This window comes from Apodemus sylvaticus, chromosome 18, assembly GCF_947179515.1.
Source record: "Apodemus sylvaticus chromosome 18, mApoSyl1.1, whole genome shotgun sequence".
Taxonomy (NCBI): domain Eukaryota; kingdom Metazoa; phylum Chordata; class Mammalia; order Rodentia; family Muridae; genus Apodemus; species Apodemus sylvaticus.
The window spans coordinates 61761414-61783229 of NC_067489.1; the positions used below are offsets into that span (position 1 = coordinate 61761414).

The 21816-nt window shown below is 39.3% G+C and overlaps 1 protein-coding gene across 1 annotated transcript in view; it reads right to left on the reverse strand.

Moving 5' to 3' along the window:
* Tll1 (tolloid like 1) overlaps nt 1-21816 on the reverse strand; it is a 198884-nt gene that overhangs the window by 164445 nt on the left and 12623 nt on the right. The gene's annotated exons all lie outside the window — the stretch shown is intronic.

Consider the following 21816-nt stretch of genomic DNA (forward strand, 5'->3'; position numbering starts at 1 on the left):
GAGTAATTTTAGAGTCTGACTTCCAGTTCCTAATTCTATGATAGCATCCAAGGTTAGTAGTTTTCTAAAGTAGGTTAAGAATTCATGGCAAAAATACATGCTAATCGTGCCATCTATAAGGTACAGCAAACAAAGGGACCTATGAAACTTAGGCAACACCATTCTACTATCCAGGTTTATGTCAACTTGACACAAGCTAGAGTCATCTGAAGGGATAAAACTCCAATTGAGACAATGCTATCCTAAAACTGGCATTTTCTTAATTAGTGATTGATGGAGGAGGGAGCAGTCCATTATCAGTAGTGCCATCTCTGGGCTGGTGGTCCTGGGTTCTCTAAGAAAGCAAGTTGAGCAAGCAATGTTTAGCAAGCCAGTAAGCAGCATCCCTTCATGTTCTCTGCATCAGCTCCTGCCTCCAGGTTCTAGTCCTGCTTGAGTTCCTGTCCTGACTTCCTCCAATGCTGGACTATGATAAGTAAGTGGAAGACAAATAAACCCTTTTCCTCCCCAACTTGCTTTTGGTCATGATGTTTCACCACAGCAAAAGAAAGTCTAAGACCACCATGACAAGTTGGCAAAAAAAAGAAAAATCATATGTTAAAGTTTTAGCTTCCTGAAAATGTAGCTTCCTGTTTACTACCCAATCACCTTTCAAGTAAGGGGGGAAAAAAGATTTAGTCACAAGATAGCTTAGGGACCTAGGATAGAACTAAACATGAATGGCAAAAAAAAAAAAAGTTAATAAAATGATTCCTAATGATATTTTGCTATACTCTGATTGGTGTCTAGCTCAACTGTCATCAGAGAGGCTTTATCTAGCAACTGATAGGACCAGATGCAGATATGCATAGCCAACCATTAGGTGAAACTTGGGGAATCCTGTAGAAGAGGGAGAGGAAAGATTGAAGGAGTAAGAGGGGTCAAGGACACCACAAGAAAATCCATAGAATGAACTAACCTGGACTCTTGGAGGATCACAGACAATGGACCACAATCCAGAGAGCATGCCCAGGAGTAATGGAACCTTGTGCACATATGCTAAAGTTCTGTAGCTTGCTATTCTCCTGGAACTTCTAACAGTGGTCGCAGAGGCTTTCTCTGACTCTGTTGCCTGCCTTTGGGACCCTTCCCTCCTGCTGGATTGCTGAATATAGTCATAAAAGTCTTATTGCAATTTAATTTGCCATGGCTGGTTAATATCCATGGGAGGTTGCCCTTTTCTGAAGAAAAAGGAGGAGGAGTTAGGGGGAGGGGAGGGGAGGAGAGGAGAGTGAAGACTGAGAAGAAAGAAGTAATGAAAATTGCAGTCAGAATGTAAAAATGAAAGAGAAAGAAAGAAAGAATGAATGAAAGAAAGAAAGAAAGAAGAAAAGAAAGAAAAAGAAAGAAAGAAAGAAAAAAGAAAGGAAGGAAGGAAGGAAGGAAGGAAGGAAGGAAGGAAGGAAGAAAGGAAGAAAGGAAGGAAGAAGGAAGGGAGGAAAGAAGGAAGGAAGGAAGAAAAAGAGTAGAAATAAGTACCAATCATGTAATATCCACATATTAGTTTTCTTAGTCATCTTAATACAGTTACTCATGGATTTAAATTCATTTAAGAAAAAAGTACAAAATACCCTAGGCACAGTCCACAGAACTCAAAAAGCTCAACAAGGTAAAGTGCCCAAGTGAGGACTCCTCATTCCCACTTGAGAGGGAGAAGAAAACAATCATAAGTGGGGAGGGAGGGAGGGACCTGGGAGAGAAAGTGGAGGGAGGGAGGGATTGGAGCAGGAAGGGGAACCTGATCGGGTACTGGGTGAGGGAAAAGGACTGAAGCTCTGAGAGCCAGGAGAAAGAATGGAAACAGGCAACCTCCAGAGGTAGGAGGTTGTGGGGACACTCCAGAATGTACCAGAGACCTGGGAAGCGAGAGACTCAGGAATGAAAGGGAGAGACCTAAGATGAAATGCCCTACAGCAGGGAGAGATAGAGCCCACCTCCAGCAGGACTTCAAATGAGGGAGAGGGGGGCATCCAACAGTCACAACTCTGACCCATAACTGTTCCTGTCTGAAAGAATTACAGAGATGGAAATGCAGAGGAAAAGAAGGTCAAGGGACAGGCCCAAATTTAGATCCAGCTCAAGGGGAGGTCCCAAGTCCTAGCTCTATTACTGAGGCTATGGAGCACTCACAAAAAGAGACCTAGCATGACAGCACTCAGGAAGAACCAACAAGCACCTGAAAGAGTCAGATGCAAATATTTGCACCCAACCAATGGACAGAAGCTGCTGATCCCTGTGGTTGAGTTAGGGAAGGCTGAAAGAAGCTGAGGAGAAGGGCAACCCTGTAGGAGGACCAGCAGTCTCAATTAACCTGGACCCCTGAGATCTCTCAAACACTGGACCATCAAAATGTATCTTATGAGAAACTTCACAGACAAAATACTGATAATCTAATTCCAGGTGCCAGCAAAATTTTTAACAAAGACTGTAAATATTGCTACTATATTTTCAAGACTTGCTAACTTTATATATAATAATCATTCAGGGAAATATTCATATTTTCTAAGAACTACTGTATGTGACTATACTAAATACTCATTTGCAGAGCTCTAGGTATCATCGATATCATTTATCCCAAGCCCTGCTTCACAGGTAAGACAAACCTGAACGGGAACGTGCCTTGTTGTGATCCTTTAGCTCATAAGGAATACTTAGCTAATATTTATCCAAAGGCAAGTGCAGGCTTTTGGTGATAGGTAGCTTTGCCTGAAAGGAGGGCCCCTCACAACCTCACAGTTATCACTGGAAGGTAGAAGGAGCTGATGACGTGAACATAGACCAGCACACTCAGATTCTGTCCAGGCAAGTGGATCCCTAACAAGATTCTAAACATCCTGGGCTGCCCGAATATCACCCTGTATCTTCAAAGTTTCAGTGTTCACACACATAAATACCCTACAATCCAGCTATTGAGGCAGCTAGTGAGGGTAGCAGCTAATTTCAATCCCCAGCACTTCTAAATAGAAATCACCCTCTAAAGATATAAGATGACTCTCAAATTAATGGCTATTACCTTTTATATTCTAGCCAGATATAAAAATGTATCAGTCTTTTTTGCATCAACAGAAAGTTGAAAATTCAGTGTGGCTCATGACCAAGAGAGAAGAAAGAAAAATCAACATAGGGGAGCAAAAATGATCCTTAATATTTTTTTAAATGAGAAAAAAAATCCCAGTTTTTCACAGCTTTGGGGGAATTGGAGAATACTTAACAATGTTCACACAAGCATCAAGCTTTCTTCACCTCTCTTTCCACTGCAGGTTTCCAAAAGAAACAGCCAATTACAAAGAATGCCAGAGTGTATTTGAGGCTAGCCAGTCAAAAATCCTTTTAAATGATATATCCCTCTTGAATTTATAATGTTTAAACTGTTAACAGCAAGATAAACATGTTCTTTGCCTCCTATTACATGGCCACTTTTATCTTCTCCCGGAGCCCAGGGCTTTTGGAGTTGGTCTATTGGAGTGCACTCTTTCCTGGCGACTCAGAGTGGCTGTCAGCATTTTTGAAATCAGTTCTGACCAGCCACAGAAGAAATAAAGGAGTTTCTTTTGTCTCTCTCATGCAACAACCTTTCGCATCTAAAACCATGCCCCTCCTTCTTTTTAGATCTCTATGTGTTTCTATTCTCAAACAGTTCAGTTTCCTTCCATGCATTACTTTCTATGCTTCTGTTCTTTTCTGAGTCACTCCATGGGAAACATGTGGTGCGGTGGCTTTAGAAAGTTAATTGAAAGTATGGCAAACTCAGCTTAGAGATGTAAAACACAGAGCCGCCTCGGCTGAATCGTGACCATACACACCTGTCAGCACCGCACCACTCGCCGGGGAGCAATGGCTGCTCTCCTTTTGTTCTGGTCCAGCAGCTTAGAACTTCACTCTGTTTCACTATAAACTACCAAGGGAAGAATACCAAAGTGTTTTTGGAGAAAGCCTGCCAGAGCAAATATAAGTAACATGATTACTGAGAGAAAAGGATTCATGGGGTAAAAACTTTAGATCCACACACAAAGCGGAAAAGTCGACCAACACTGGGAAACTGTAAGAAGTGGAAGGACTGGTGGGGACAGGAGGAGGAAGAGGAAGTTTCAAAGGAAACCAGGAAGAGCTTGGCTCCAGGATGCGCCATGTTAACTATAGTTGCTTCTCATACTTATAGTGGTGGCATCCCATGCATTCAGTATGGGCATTATCCAGCAGTTCCTTTCTTTCCTTGCTAGGTTGTTTAAAAGAAACATGTCAAGAGAATAGTTCAATCTCTAAAGTTATTGTATAAAATAAGCAGGTAATTTTCATTTTTTTTCTAAGTGTCATCTCCGAAGGCTTAACAAAGATATCTGGTTTTAGAGTTAATGAAACTTCTTTCACAGTTTTACTCTCATTTGCTCCTGACAAATGAGCGTAGTTGACAAGGATATCCTTCAGCTAATGCCTCAAAGGTGTGGAAACATGAGCCTGAAGTGTACCTGGGAGTCTTAGTGTAAGCTGCCTGCTATACCCAGTGCTTTCTACTTTAATAGATTGCTGGGCAGATTCCTTAAGGAAAGCAGACAGGAGGAAAAATGATCACTCACCTCTTACCTAATTCTTCCATCCAATCTATTGAAAAGTCAGATCCAAGAAACTAGAAGAGATGAAGCTAATGTTCATCTTTCTTGCAGAATTCTGCCTTCCCTTCATACAGTTTGATATGGCACAAAAATTCTGGAATTCAACTGCATGCGAGCACATTACCAAATAGCTTACCAACAGTTACATAATCATTTGCAATGCGATTTTAAGTCCTAGGGCTTGATGGAAATTCGACTTGATGCCATTTTAATGTTTCCTGTTCTACTTCTGTTTTGAATGAAAATGATAATTAAATGTAAACATCACAGTTTAGTTAGCTTTTCTAATTAATTGGACCTTAATTCTGGTCCCATGCAACGTATCAAAAGCAAACATCATTTCCAGCCATCTCTCCTTATTGACTTTGACAGTAGCAGGGGTGGTCTCCGGGGCCTTCACATATGCTGCTCGGATGCACCATGAGTGAGGTCCACCTCCAGCCCTATTTTTACTTAGAGCCGCAATCTCCCCCAATTGCCAGGAAGCCACGAATTCACTCCACAGCACAGAACTTGACCCCGTAATCTTCCTCATAACTCATCTTCTGAGCAGCTTGGATCACCAGCCTGTACCATCAAAGCCAGCTGCCCTAACTTTGGAAAAACCTCCCATGATTTGGACTTCATTAACTAGCGTTATTGGAAACACTTAAAGCTGCATTGACCTACAACACTTAGCCACAGTATGTGAGTCACCATGAAATCTGCTAGTAACCTAAAAGATAAAGAATTCCCACTTACCATTTGTTCAGACCTCAGAAAAGTGAAAATAGTCCAAATAACACAAAGGAAACCAAGACAAAGTGTGTCCTACCTTTAAACTATGCCATCACCAGAGGGACAACAGAGAAACGCTTTATAAATCGGAGGCCAGTGGTAATTTATCAGGGTATGATGCCGTTAACCTCATAAAAAAGACCGCCTCTATGGCTAACATTGTACAGACCTCAGACACTGAAGGGATTTAGCCCCCCATATTAGGAAGTCACTTACATTGCCTCTGACCTCCCCTCATGAGAAGTCCAGATGTTCCTTCTTGAACTTCAAGGCCTCAGGCTGCCCAGGCATTGCCCCAACACTGCATGGGGCAGTGGTCGGCCTGGAGGTAAAGAAGCACAGGAGTATCCCAGAGTGAGTGTTTTAAACAAGGCCGAGGAGAGAGGCGCCAACTCTGCATCCAGGTTTTGCCACAAGCTGTTTGAGGCCACACCATCATCCCATCATAGCCAGACAGGTTACGGATGCTGAGAATAAATGGCACTCCTCCAAAGGATGAGTCCTAAGTAGGTTATAAGCCCATTCTTCATGCTGCCATCCAATGTGAAAATGTAACCTTTATGACCATGATACATATCCCGGCCTTAAAAATGCAACTAGACTGTATAGAAAGACACTTAACTATTTATGAAATATGAATTTTTATAGACTGTAAATAACAGTAAGATTAAATAGTATCTAATATATTTGAAAAAACTCCAATTAGAATATATTAGCTTTATGCTTATTCTATGATGCCTTTAAAATCCAAGTATATGCTGATACCTAAAGCTTCTCCTCAAGTCTGATTGAGTCTATTGACTAGCCAAGTTCAAGAATGCTGGAGATATACAAGTCTGGCACTCCCAATTCTCATCTCAGGGAATGTGAATTCTTCATTTGTTTTAGATTTGTGTGGTGTGTGTGTGTGTGTGTGTGTGTGTGTGTGTGTGTGTGTGTGTGTGTGTGTGTGTTTTGCCTCTGTGTCATGTGCATGACAGATGCCCAAGGAGGCTATAAGAAGGCATTGGATCCCTTGAAACTAGAGTCACAGTTGGTTAATGATTGTGAGCCACCATGCAGATGTTGAGAACTGAATTGATGTCCTCTCCAAGAGCAGTAAGAAAGTACTCTTAACCCCTAAAGCAGTGCTTCTCAACTTTCCTAATGCTGGGATCCTCCAACACAAATCTTCCTGTAGTTGTGACTCCCAACCATTAAAATATTTTTGTTGTTAATTAATAACCATAATTTTGCTACTGTTATGAATAGTAATATAAATATCCAATATGCAGGATATCTGATATAGGATCCCTGTTGATATATAAGGCTCAGTTGACCCCCAAATGTGTATTGTCTCATATGTTGAGAACCATTTGTGCAAAGTGATCTCTCCAGCTCCAGAAAATGCACAGCCTTGATAATTCTGAGGTTTATCCACCAGAACAAAGTTTCATTCCACATCATAAACTAATCTCAGCAGTTTGGGGAAGCAGTTGGGGAAGCCCAAATGCAAATTGGAGAAAATAAACCAATAGGTTTAAGAGACAGAGACTGTTTACATTCGTGGGTTTAACACTATGACTTCACAAAGGTCTGACAGGATGCTGTTTCCTCTTCAAATCACTTCAGACACTGCAGATGGCTTTCAACTTATTCTGAAGAAACTTCCCTTTCTTCAGCTATCAACAACAACATTATATCGCATTTTCTTCAGTAAATTATTTTGAAATGGAAATAATTGTTAAAGGTTGAAATGATTATACAATGAACCACATAGAACCTCTACATGCATTTTACCCTGATACATTTCCTCATGTGCTTCATCGTGTATCTATCTTGAATGTGTCAATCCACCTCAGTCTGGGCCCTTTTCAAAGGAAATCAGCTAGCATCAGCGTAACCCCTAAATATCTCAGCATGCTGCCTGTCATTTATTTCAGTCTTTTTTCCCATATTATGTAAACTTCAAATATTTAAAACAGAGGTAGGTATTCAATGAGCATTATCTTGCCTTTAGTTGTCTTTCAAATAACAGAAGCCAAGATGGGTCACAAAATTAAAGAAGAATAGATGAATATGGAAGGTAACAAAGACCTTTGTTCTCAAAAGGTCCCCTTGACCTGTGAAGGTTCCTAGAGCTTGCAGCTCATTAAGTATGGGAGGAGGTGCCATTCCCACTGATGCTGTCTAGAATGTTCTAGAATCCTATAGCCCATGCATCTAACTGTGGAGGAAAGCCTCTCACTGACACAAGAATCCAGGCCAACTGCCACAAATCTGAAAGCTTCACTAGTCAATGTGAATTGGCTTGTTTGTTTATTGTCCTTAGGGGCACCATGGATTTGCTCTTCAGACACATATCTTTGTAAAGTGAGTTTTGGATAGCAGTCCATATTTTCTACATAGGGTGAAGCTCTAGCCACAAAGAAAAGGAAATCTTTCTATATTCTGGTCAGTTCCTTCCCAAATAAGATGTTAACTCACAGCAGATGTCTACTGCAACAGTGGAGTTGTCTACATGTAGAAAAATGATCATTTCTCCTATAATTCTCTCTCTCTCTCTCTCTCTCTCTCTCTCTCTCTCTCTCTCTCTCTCTGTGTGTGTGTGTGTGTGTGTGTGTGTGTGTGTGTGTGTGTGTGTGACCTTCTCTATCATCTATCTATCTATCTATCTATCTATCTGGGGCAAAGCTTGGCTGGGTTTGCTTACAGCTTATTTTAACAATTGCCCAAGTTCAGTGCCCTTCATGTTCTCAAAATACTGTCTTCATCTTCAATATCTGCCTGGCCTACCTTGTCTGTGTCATCCCCAGAGGATTCAGAGCACAAGAACAGAACATTTCCCACAGATGCAAAGGTCATGCCCTTGGCGATGCCAGGCATAATTACGGTTTTTTTTTTTAGTGTCTACAGAAAGAAAAAAAACTGAAATAATTTCTGCCAGAACCAGTTAAATGGTAGCAGCCTGCTAGCCTACAGGTAAAGTCTGAATACCACAGCTCTGCACAGACACTGTCATTATCCATACTCGGTGTCCTGGTGTGAAGGCGGGATTGCGAAGTTTCTCTCAGCTAACCCTGAGCTGGCTTGGTCCTCATGTCCTCACATGACCTTCCCAGAAATCCAAGAACTCTGTGGATCTGAATGACTACCAACAATATTCACAGATGCTCCTCACTGCTTTCTATCCACACATGTACTGTATTATCAAGTAGCAGTCCTACTTAATACACTCACACTTTTCATAATATATTTTTAATGTAAAACTATTTTAGAGAATACATTTTCCTTAATTTATATTATCTAAAACCCCAATAAAGCTACTTGTAAGATGATAGATAGATAGATAGATAGATAGATAGATAGATAGATAGATAGAATTTAGAAATAAAATCTGAAAAATAAACCCACAGTTAAGCTCAAAGATTTACCAAGTATGCACAGATAAACATTGTGAGGAGAACCTTTGGTTCTCTGAAGCAGTAAGAACAAATAAAGCCTATAAACACTGCACAGTATGCATCCACTGACAGAGAACATTATCTAATAAATGTAGTGAATGTATGAGTTAATGGGCATCTCTGAAGTCTACCTACAAACTCTTGATGCTACAATAAATGATTAAATATAGGGGAGAATTGTTCAGATTTAACCCATGGGCTTTCTTGTCATTCATTAATTTACCCATTGGTGCTACAAACTGGAGATAACCTGATATATAAATCCTTTATATAATACCTCACTTTAATTGGCTGCTGTGAGACAGCTGTTATTTTTCATGACTGCAAATTAAGGGTGAGACACAGGGTGGATTGGCTCAGTAAAATGGGGTTAGAGCCTGGGAACACAATATTAGCACATTTTCAACTAGATTTTCATGCCTAAGCAAGATCTGTTTTGACCTGTATGCTGCTCAGGTGAGTAAATTATATATCATTTTATACACTTTTAGGAGTTCTCTGTAATTAAGCCAATAGTTCAAAAGTAATCTATGTAGTCTGTCTCAGAAGAAAAATTAGCAAGGAGAGCTATACAACTCAGCTTTAAAGAGGCTCTCTCTCCTACTACCAACATTTGTGGGACCATGAAGACATGGTTTCTCTAGCATCTAAATGATGTTTCGCATGCATCGAGATTTATTAAATATTTACAAGATCAGTTAATACAATTAGCTTTAGTTTCATGGGAGAGTTTCATCTCAGCAAACATCAAAGACTATTTTCTTAAAATGACTGGAATTTGTTATTCAAATAAGATAAGTATGTATTGGGAAATTTTGCCAAAGCTGTCTAGTTCAGGAATGGTTTGGACCAAACACGTGATTTCTTTCACACTGTGTGTGGTACCATCAGTATTTGAATAATTTGCTTGTGGACTCCAAAGCATAATTAAAGTAGTATGATGATTAGAGATGAAAAAAGGCAGGAGTTCAATCCAAAAAGTTTTCATTTATTATATGGTAAGATGAGGAGCACTGTGGGACATATAATTCTAAACCTAATTAGCTATCATGTCCTCACACAGTTTTAAGTATTAACAGATACACTCTCTGTCATCTACAATGTATTCTTGTTATAATTTACTCTCAATACTTAAGATTTTTATAATGAAATAATACATAATAATAAATGTATAATAATAGTTTGTTTAGTCCTTCCTTCTCAACCTCTCAGATCACTGAACTATGAGAACATCTACATGGGAGTTTACCCCGGAAAAAGCAAAGATTCCAGGACTTGGGAAGCAAAGAAGTATCCATTTCAACACTGAGCTCCAGGTCATTCATCACAGGAAGCCTGCACTGCCTTCTATACTTCAGAACCTATCACTTTAAGAAGCTCCCTCAGGCAGATTTAAACTCAACAGACTTAACCAACTTAACAGTGGGTTAAGAAGTGTAAGGAAGAAAGGATTGGGCCAGCACTAGCAGACCTCCCAGAATGATAATTAAAGGAGAAACTGAAGTCAGAGTGTCAAGTCCAGCAATCTAAGAGAGATAATACATTAGGACCAGGAAAACCCTCAGGAAACTTGTTCAACCAGGCAAAAGGTGCTTCTATCAGAAAAACTATTGTTTTGTTTTCTATCTATGGAGAAAATGCCGTGTTTATGGACTTGCTTGACTTAAATGTCAGTAACAAAAAGAAATACTGTTAAACAGGTCCATGTATTATAGTACATTTAAGCCTCAGAATATTAAAATTGAAGTAATGCAATACAAGATAAAATATGTGGGTGGATGGGTTATTTCATGTGAGGCAGGGTTGGGACACTAAGTTGAACCATTACCTTGAAAAGAAAGACAAGAAGATTTAAAATGAAGAACCTTAACAAAAGTCAAACTGACCCTGGTTTCTCTTTCTGAGCATCCTAAAGTGAGTCATCAAATGTGACATGTCACTGAAAGAATATATCATCAAAAGACAAAAGAGAGATGTACTCAGCAATCAAGATGAGGAGAAGATGGCTAGAGAGATGGTTCAATGGTTAAATATGCATGTAAATTATAGCTGTATACCTTGATGGTTTTATGGGACACATAACAGTGGGGGTGGGGCTGTCTCTTACACTTTTGCCTCTTTGGGGACCCTTTTCCTCCTACTGGGCTGCCTAGTCCAGCCTTAATAAGAGGGGCTGTGCCTCGTCTAATTACAATATGATATTCCATGTTTGGCTGACATCCCTGAGAGGCCTGTCCTTTTCTGAAGGGAAATAGAGGAGGAGTGGATCAGGAAGAGGGAGGAGGTCAGAAAGAGAAACAGAGAGGAAAAGGGAAGGCAAACATCTATTGGGATATTATATATGATAAAATGATAATCATTTTTAGAAGTGTGCATTCTGACTTTGCAGATGATCCTTGCTTGATTCCAAGTTCTCATGCTATGCAGGTCACAGTTGGCTGTAGCCCCATCTCCATAGTGAATCTGACACCTTGAACTAATACAGGCTCTGAACTCATGTGTACATACCCAGACACACACACACACACACACACACACACACACACACACATAATTAAAAAGAAGAAAATACATCTTTAAGTATTTTGTGTTTCATTAGATAACAGCTGTACCTTGATGGGAATGTTAGTTAATCTTAATAAATCCCCAAGTGTTTGCATAGGCAAATTGGACAATGGGTATTAACAAGAACTATTTCAAGTGACCAATGTGATGATTTGCATAATACATACAATAAAAAAAACTTGATTGTGAGCTGCATTGTAATATAACAGTAGGGTATATCACTGAATTTGAGTCACCTGATCTTGAAAGCATTACTACAAACATTTTCTTTTATATTTTAGGTACAAAAAGATTCCACATCCTGGAACATGTGGCCCCACTTAGCATCACAGGATGTCGATATTATTTTGTTTTAAGGACTCTGATCAATCTGTAAAACTTTATAAAAGGAGCAACTAAAATTTAGAAGCCTTATAGATATGGTCTGTACCTTTCTACTGATGTCTAGATAGTTTTTAAGTGAATTTTAACTTCAATTATTTCTCATTTTCAATTGTTCTATGAAAGTAAAGGAAGCTAACATATCCTATCCATAAACAATCCAGTTGTGCTAAAAGAATGTGTGTTCTTCCTCCCACTCTCAGACTAGCCTGTACCCCGACGTAATGCTGGAGGCTTTGCCCTCTCAGAATGTTTAATGAGTGTGCAAATCCTTTCCTTGTGAAAGGCATGTGCTCTGCAATGCCAGCCTTGAGGAACTGGGTTCAAACTTTCAGAAGCCTAAGCAGACAGGTCTAGCACCCGTTTCCTCTCAGCTAATGCTGCTGCTGTCTCATAGAGCATGCCAGCATGTGTTCCTCTAGCTCTTCTGTGGGTCCCAGTATCTTACAGTGCACACCAGCATGTGTTCCTCTAGCTCTTCTGTGGCTCCCAGTATCTTACAGTGCACACCAGCATGTGTTCCTCTAGCTCTTCTGTGGGTCCCAGTATCTTACAGTGCACACCAGCATGTGTTCCTCTAGCTCTTCTGTGGCTCCCAGTATCTTACAGTGCACACCAGCATGTGTTCCTCATGCTCTTCTGTGGCTCCCAGTATCTTACAGTGCACACCAGCATGTGTTCCTCATGCTCTTCTGTGGCTCCCAGTATCTTACAGTGCACACCAGCATGTGTTCCTCTAGCTCTTCTGTGGCTCCCAGTATCTTACAGTGCACACCAGCATGTGTTCCTCATGCTCTTCTGTGGCTCCCAGTATCTTACAGTGCACACCATCATGTGTTCCTCATGCTCTTCTGTGGCTCCCAGTATCTTACAGTGCTCACCAGCATGTGTTCCTCATGCTCTTCTGTGGCTCCCAGTATCTTACAGTGCACACCAGCATGTGTTCCTCTAGCTCTTCTGTGGCTCCCAGTATCTTACAGTGCTCACCAGCATGTGTTCCTCATGCTCTTCTGTGGCTCCCAGTATCTTACAGTGCACACCAGCATGTGTTCCTCTAGCTCTTCTGTGGCTCCCAGTATCTTACAGTGCACACCAGCATGTGTTCCTCTAGCTCTTCTGTGGCTCCCAGTACCTTACAGTGCACACCAGCATGTGTTCCTCATGCTCTTCTGTGGCTCCCAGTATCTTACAGTGCTCACCACCATGTGTTCCTCATGCTCTTCTGTGGCTCCCAGTATCTTACAGTGCACACCAGCATGTGTTCCTCATGCTCTTTTTTGGCTCCCAGTATCTTACAGTGCACACCAGCATGTGTTCCTCATGCTCTTCTGTGGCTCCCAGTATCTTACAGTGCACACCAGCATGTGTGTTACCCACTCTTCAGTTGATCCTAGTGTCTGTTACTTTGCTACTTTATTATCACCACTGATTGTTTCCACTTATAAAACACATCACTCTAAAAATGTACTTATTTATACCTTTGTCAGCATGGACCAGAGCATCTCTTATTAGGATAAAAAAATGTGCTATTATTGTAAAATTGCAAGCAACCTTTCCACTTTCATTGTACCAGTTTCTTCCTAAGGAAGTGGAGGAGAGAAGAAAATTAAAATAAATAAACTAAATAGACATTTCCTTTGCACAACAACTAAAAATGTTTATCAGTAAGAAAAATGGACTTTACTTACATGTATCAATTTTTTTATAGTATGAGGTTCTGGGCATGGTTGGGGATAAATTACTCTATATTTTATCATAACTACAGCTTTCTCCATTCTGACTGATTTCATTTCAGCTTATCCTAAAACAATTTTAATAATATCAGGCTCCATATCGGTTCCTCCTCATCTTCAATATATAAAACATTGCTACATCACAGAATGAAGATACTGTATCACTTGTCTCTTTACTAACATCCATCTCTCCACTGAAGAAGCATGCAATATGTAATAAGACCATAAGACCGCAAACCTACACTAAGAACTACTGATAGTCAAGGAATGCTGAGAGTAAGAGAAATAGTCTTTCCCAAGGAAGAACACAACAGCAGGTTATCTATTACAAAATAACTAATTTTTACAATATTTTCCTTATGGTCACTCATAAAAATGTAGCATAATTCAGTCAGCCATTTATGTCACAATAGACATTGCGAGTTTTTCTGTTTTTTTTTCTTTTAAAACAATGCTTCAATACTGATTGAACAACATATAAATGAATACACATTCCAAAAAAATATCTACAATCTCTGTTCTGGAAAGCCACTGGGTCATTTGTATCCTTTCGGTAGGGTTTTTCTTATTTAGCTTATGGAATAGTATATTTCCATATGTCTTCTTACATGCTCAGTTGTGGTTAATTTCCCCCTGCCTCCCTCACTAGAGCCTCACCATCTAGCCCCTCACTCCAGTGATTTCACTCAAGTTCTACTGTTGAAATTGGTTTTTAGTGTTTCTTTCAGATTTCCTAGGTATGAAAATTTCTAGACAAGAAAACTTTCTGGTCTATAACCAACTCCACATCAATAGCAGCAATAACTGTCCCTGTGCTACACACAGGCAACAATGAAAACAGTATAAGAATTTTAGCACAAGAGCACCATTGGAATCTACTGAGCACAGCAGGCTGGTTTCCATCAGAGCACCATTGCCAACACCCTGATTCATATAGATACAGATAAACAAATCTGAGCTTTCATGCTCAGGGCTCGCGTTCACCCAGAAAAGAACACTTGTGTTTCAAATGAAAAGAGAGAGAGCAATCTTAACTGTAGGAATGGCATGACACAATGGCATAATCCACAGGAAACTATAATTAATGTATGAACAGCACAGTGTGGGTCAGTGAGTGACCTTTCTAATTGACCACTATTCACCTACACAAGTCACTACTACTAACCCCACTCATTTACGTAATCTGCTTCAAAAGCGCTGAATATGATAATTGGAATTATTTTAAGACTTCAGAATAGCATTATTCTATGCGGAGTTGAGGGTTATTATACCTTAACCTAACATTCACAGCTACAATGTCCACAAATTAAAAGAATAAAATTCTCTTTTGAGTCCATGTAAGTGGAAGACAATGTTGAAAAGAATGTGACTAAATATACAATTTAGGTGAGGTTGAAATAATTTTATCAATAGGCATGAAGGCGCACATCATCCCAGAACTTTAGAGGCTAAGACAACCTAGCACAAGTTTCAAAAGCTGCCTGCATCACAGAACGAGATTCTGTGAAAAAATAAAGTTCAAGTTAAAATGGTAGTGTGAAGAGTTCCAACTGGTAGCTGATGAGATGTCTCAGCAGCTAAAGCACGTGCTTCTCAAGACTGAGCACACGAGTTTGGACATCTAGATCCCTTGTAAGAATCCATGTGCCATGGCAGCCCTATGGGAACTGCAGCCTTGGAAGGCAAAGACGGGATCTGTGCATAGGGGGCTTTCTAGAATATGTACATCAACATGCTCTGAGTTACATTGAAGGATCGTACCTCAAAGAATAAGTTAAAAGGGCAGCAAGGCAATCCCAGACATCAGTCTCAGCCTCTACGTGCTCATGTTTGCACATGTGCCCTCACATCTTGTCTGTCCCAAACAACTAACAATGTGAAATAGACTAGCTTATAAACTCTCAAAACGTTCACTCCATGAGTTTTATAAACGCAAAGATGAGATATTGCACACATTTACTATGTATCCACGTGTAATATAACCGTGTGTCGTCGCAGATGGCTGATAGGAGAATCAGAAACACCTAGATAACTCAAGTTTTAAAGTCAAGACCTTGGTACAGTTTGATTTGCAATTATTGAGTTCCTTGGTGCTCCACAACTCAAAAAACAAAAAGCAGAGGGCAAGGCAAGGTAAAGCTGGAAAGTCTGAGAGAACACACACTCAAAAATTAGGAAGTAAAATGTATAACGTATAATAAGGAATGAAAATTAAATTTATTCCATCCCTTGGTGCCTGCACACAGTTTGACTTTTTTTTCTGGAAAACTTGAAACTGAGCAGAAGAAGTAGAAGTGAATGTCACTTGAGATCACAAGCAAAAACTGTTCCCAAAGTAGGTGTCTGTGCTCGAATGATGATGCTTTAGTACCTTGGAAAGTGGGTTTAAAGTGCTTCTCACTATTAGTATGCTCAGACACAACAGGAGTAACCAAAAACTTCCAAATTCAGCAAAATATGGCAGATATAAAAATAAAATCCCCCAAGTATCAGTTAACTGAATGTAGGAAAACTAAAGAGAGATGAAAGAAAGAAAAAAGAGGAGGGGGAATGAAGAGGAGAATGAGGAGGAGGAGGAGAAGGAGGAGGAAGAGAAGGAGGAGGAAGAGAAGGAAGAACAGGAGGAGGAAGAGGAGGAGGAAGAGGAGGAGGAAGAGGAGGAGGAGAAGGATACTCAAACATGGTTCATCTTAGGATTATAGAATGGTTTCATGCTGATGAACAAATTCTTGAGATTATACATTAATGAATCAAACTACATCAAATATAAGGAGAGATAAGAGAAAGAGAGAAGAGGGGGAAGAGGAAGAGGATACTCAAACATGATTCATCTTAGGATTATAGAATGGTTTCATGCTGATGAACAAATTCTTGTGATTATACATTAATGAGTCAAATTACATTGAACATAAAAAATGCAAATTTAAAATCTGCAGTATTCTTTAACCTGATAAACATATCTATAGTTTAATAAAACACTGTATATTAAAATTTAGGACAAAGCCGGCGGTGATGGCGTATGCCTGTAATCCCAGCACTCTGGGAAGCAGAGGCGGATTTCTGAGTTCAAGGCCAGACTGGTCTACAGAGTGAGTTCCAGGACAGTCAGGGTTGCACAGAGAAACCTGGTCTCGAAAAACCAAAGAGGAGGAGGAGGAGGAGGAGGAGGAGGAGGAGGAGGAGGAGGAGGAGGAGGAGGAGGAGGAAAAGAGAAAGAAAGAAAGAAAGAAAGAAAGAAAGAAAGAAAGAAAGAAAGAAAGAAAGAAAGAAAGAAAGAAAGAAAGAAAGAAAAAAAAGAGAGATAATTCAATATATTCCTCAAATATATGAATAGTACAAGGCCAGCCTGGCCTAAAATGATTCTGTCTCAAAATACAAGACAAAGGAACAACAACAGCAAAATACTTGAAAGTTAATAAAAAGACAATTTTATTTAGTTTGAGTTTTATTTAGTTTATAAGAAATTGCTGGAGATTTGAAAGAAGAATAAAAGCATCAAAGGAAAATATACAATTCAGGCTGTGGAGATGGCTCAGTGGTTGGAAGCACCTGCTGCCCTTTCAAAAAAACCAAGCCTAGCTTCCAGCACCCCCATTAGGCAGCTCACAACCCCTTGTAACTCCCGCTCAAGGGGATCCAGCCCCTTTTTCTAAACTCTGAATGTGTCTACACTCACATGTACACATACCCACACACAGACACATGTATATACACATAGTTAAAGATGAAATAAAACTTAAATATTATCAGATATATTTACATAACATTGATAAGTAATTTAAAAGAGAAAAAGATATAACATAAAATAGAAAATGTTAGTAAATCTATCAAAACTGACAAAACGTTATAGTTAAACTACTTTCTCAGAATGGGTAGATGGATGATACATTTGTTCATGTGTTTGCTAACACATGTGCAAATATTTTTTAACAGTGTATATGTACCTACAGAGGGAGGCCAGTGATCAACTTCAGATATATTCCTCAGCTCCCGTAGTCCTTCTTTTTAGAGACTAGCTCTTTTGTTCTGAAAAATGCTCATCTGCTTGGCCAGGCCAGCTAGCCAATGAATTCCAGGGACACAGCTCTCTGTTTTCCATTAACATTATCCCACACTGCTGGCATCATGCAAATGGTGAGTACAAGTTTAGGTTGTGTACTCTATCAACCGCACTCTCCCCTCATGCCCTTAAAACATATTAAATATAATTAAAGAAGGCATGAACAAGAACTGATTATATTGAATACTTATGCACTAAAAGATTACCTTTAAAAATAATTCTTTCTAAATTAGCCCATAATAATGTGACTCCTGTTGAATGTAAATACTAAGACTTTTCAAGTTGTTCTCAAGTGTGTGTGTGTGTGTGTAAACGACCAACCATGTATGTATGTCCTGAACATAAAGAGGCTAAAAAGAGCAACTATGAAGAATTACATGTAAGTCAAAAGGATTTTAAACCAAGTTTATTTACTTTCAAAACACAAACTTGGTTATTATATTCTGTTTCTTATTTTGCTTATATTTCCAAGCTTTCTTCTCACCTTCTGTCCCTCCCTCCTTTCTTCCCTCCCTCCCTCTTCCCTCCTTCCTCCTTCCTTCCTATCTTTAGCTATTTATTTTTTTAGTATGTATGGGTATATCTATGGGCATGAATGTGTGCACATGTGTTCGAGTATGTGTGCACATGTGTTTGAGTATGTGTGCATGCATATATGGAAAGCAGATTATGGTAGGCTTGTTGTCCATTTACCCTCAGGTGTTTGCCAGTCTCCGCTTACATGGCACTGGGATTGCAAGGGTATACACCATCACACGGCCTTAAGCATAAGCTGGCAATACAACTAGGGTCTGCACTCTTGCATGAACTTTTTTGACTGAGACAGATCCATTTCCCAGACCCTCCACTTTTATTCTGCTGACCGTCCAAGCTGATTCTCTATGCTGCCTCCTGTCTTTTAAGCCTATTCTTTCTCTTCTGTAACCCAGAGGCCAGCATGCATTAATGCGTCCCTGGTCTTCCACTAAGCCCACAGTCACACTGTTGCCACTTGTCCTCCACCTACTGAACCAAGCCACTTACATTCTCACACATCTTGATATGACCGACCGTAATCAAGCGAGCCGTCTGATCTAAATCCGCAGTAAGCCCCCCTCTCACTACAAACAGGATCAAGTTCAAAGACTGGGTGTTAAAGGTTCTTGACACTGTATTATTCAGGATCATTTCTTGCCAAGGTATAAACTTTTACCCACCCTCTGCTCCTTTCACATTGAACCAATTCCCACTTTCCCGAACTTTCACAAAAGTCATGACCTTTCACAGCTCTAGCTTTTATCTTAGCTATTTGGCTCTAAATGAGTGCTCCACCTTTTTACCAAGAAAAAAAAATTGCACAACGTCAAGATTCAGCTCAAATATCATCCTTCATGCGAAATCTTCTTTACACCAGATGTGGAGAATTCCATCTTTAGTACTAACACAATATTTTGCTTATTACACTTTGATATTTACAGTTGGAAAGTTTAGTGCCCCATTCCCCAGGTGTGTAATGAAATCCTTGCAGGCAAGGCACAGAAATGTTCGAATCTACCACACACATTCCTGAAGCAGATCAGGTACAATATATTGTTTATGTTCATTTGTATCATTCAGCTTATCAGCTTACACAGACTTTGTGTACTTAATCCTTACATGTTTTATGAACTAGATATTACTTTCCCCGTGTTACAACTGAAAGGACTCAAATTCAAAGGCATCGTAAGGAGGGTGAGTTAATATAACATCAAGAGCTATGATTTATATGCAGGTTTCCTACACAATACCTAGTGCTCTTTATATTAAATTAAACTGCTTATACTTTCTGTTGCTAATTTTTATTTTTACTTCTTTATTTACTGATATAAAATCCTTAAAAATAAAACTTCCTTTGGCAGCAATTTAAGAAATTTGTTCTTTATTTTAAAGCATGTTTTCCATAAAAAAAATAACATAACAGAAAGTAACTCTTTACTAGGAAAATCAAATAGAGATTTATGAAGGTCGATTTCATAGAGATAATTAAAATATATGCTTATGCTAAGCTAAAGAGCATTATATATGTGTCTGTGTGTGTGTGTGTGTGTGTGTGATTAATTAAAAAGTATATATTTTAGCCACCAGTAATTGTTTTTTAAGATTTATTTATTTGTTTCATGTATATCAGCACACTGTCACTGACATCCCAGAAGAGGTTATCAGATCCAATTGCAGAAGGTTGTGAGCCATCATGTGGTGACTGGGAATTGAACTCATGACCTCTGGGAGAGCAGTAAGTGCTCTTAACTCCTGAACCATCTCTCCAGCCCCTACACCTGTAATCTTAGCAACTGGGAGGTAAGACAAAAAGATCAAGGCCAGTCTTAGCCACATAGTAAATTGAAGGACACCCTAGGCTACATAGACTCTGTCTGAAAAACAAAACAATAATATATGTTTTAATATTTCCCACAGTTAGTAAAATGCTTTAAGGCAGGACAATTTTCTGAGTTTCTTTGCTATATATCTTATGCACTCTATTGTGAAAATTGACCTTAAATTGAAAATATTTGATTTGTACCTTCTTCTGGTCATACTGTATTCACCCAATATTCAAACCACCTTTTCCATGAAACGAATCCATCAGGGTGACCTTCCAGTCTGATGGTAATGTGACACTAAACACTCTTTGAGAAGCAAGTGAGTGTACCCAACATTCCTTGCTCTTCTTTGGGTAGGTAAATTTTTTACTGATGGATTTAAGTAGAGAAAGAGGATGGAAAATTATGCACAAATTACTTTCAAGACTACCATATTTTGAGATATTGTCTTACCATATAACTCTAGCTGGCCTGGATCTAGCTTTGTAGACCAGAATGGCCTCAAACTCATAGAACTCTTCCTGCCTCTGACTCTTGAATGCTTGGTTTAAAAGTGTGCAACACCATGCCTAGCTAACAAGGCTACTGTGTGATAAAGAGAGAAAACCTGCAGAGTTTATGGCGACTTCAGTTCTGGTGGCTACCAGGACTTGGCTGAAACACTAGACCAGTGACTCAGAAGTAGCACGCCTTCTTTTCCATTCAGTTGACAGGGCCCATCTAGCCTTTGACTCTGATTCCATTTCAAAGAAGCTGCTTACAGTGTCAAGGACAGCAGAATTCAGAAATTGTAAGGGTTCAAATTTCGACATTTCTAAACCTTGAAGAACAAGACCATCAAAACCAAGAGGTATGCCCTTCGAGGCACAGGAGTACAATAGCACAGCCAATCCTCATGTATACATTCCTAAACAATCAGGCCAGCTTCTTTAACAGTTACTAAATCACAATCCAGATGAGTTTACTTAAAGAAAGTGACAATTACATTTACTTTGCAAAGTTACAGTAGAACAGTATGAATCAAAAGAACAGCCTTTCATTTAATTTATTTTATCACATTTCTGCTTTTCTCTGTAAACAAAGAAAATGTGAACCATGTGCTTTTAAATCTACATAAGAATAAGCAGAAAATGTGGAGTACAGGAATGTGCTTTATCTATCCAAAAGTGCAGGCAACTGTGACAAGCTCAGATCACAAAATCAAATTGTTTAAGAAAAAGTCATTTAAATCAAGACTGCTAATATAGCAATTTTGCTATCCCCAAATAATTCTATAAGCAATTGCTAGTTACATCCCATTCCAGTTCACTGCCAAGTATCAACATCCATGGGGTACTCCAGAGTATGACTCTTCATGTATTTTGAGAAAAAAATCCCCTGAAGATGTATAGGATCATAAATTCTATTTGTCATAATTTTTACTAGTATCCATTTTCAAATGCTAAATTGAAATAAGTTTAGCATACAATTATGTCACTATTATAGGCTAAAGCTAACTTTAAGAGTACAATCATGCTATTAGTGTATAACCATGTATATGATCCAGTATCTATTTGCAAAACAGAAAGTGGGATTAGGGGTATGGCTCAGTCAGTAAAGAACTTGCCACAAAAGCATGAAAAACCACCGAGTTCAGAGTTCAGTCCCTTGCACCCATATTAAAGAATACAAGGCTGTGGGCATGTTCCTGGAATCCTAGTGCAGTTCCAGGGAGGTGGAGGCAGGGAGATGCCTGGGCCTTGACAGGCAGCCAGTCTAGCCAGTCACTGAAATCTAGGTTTAGTGAGATATCATATCTGAAAAACCAATGCAGAGAAGTAGAGAGGTTGAATATTGATTGAGGAAGACATTTGATAATGTTGAATCCTG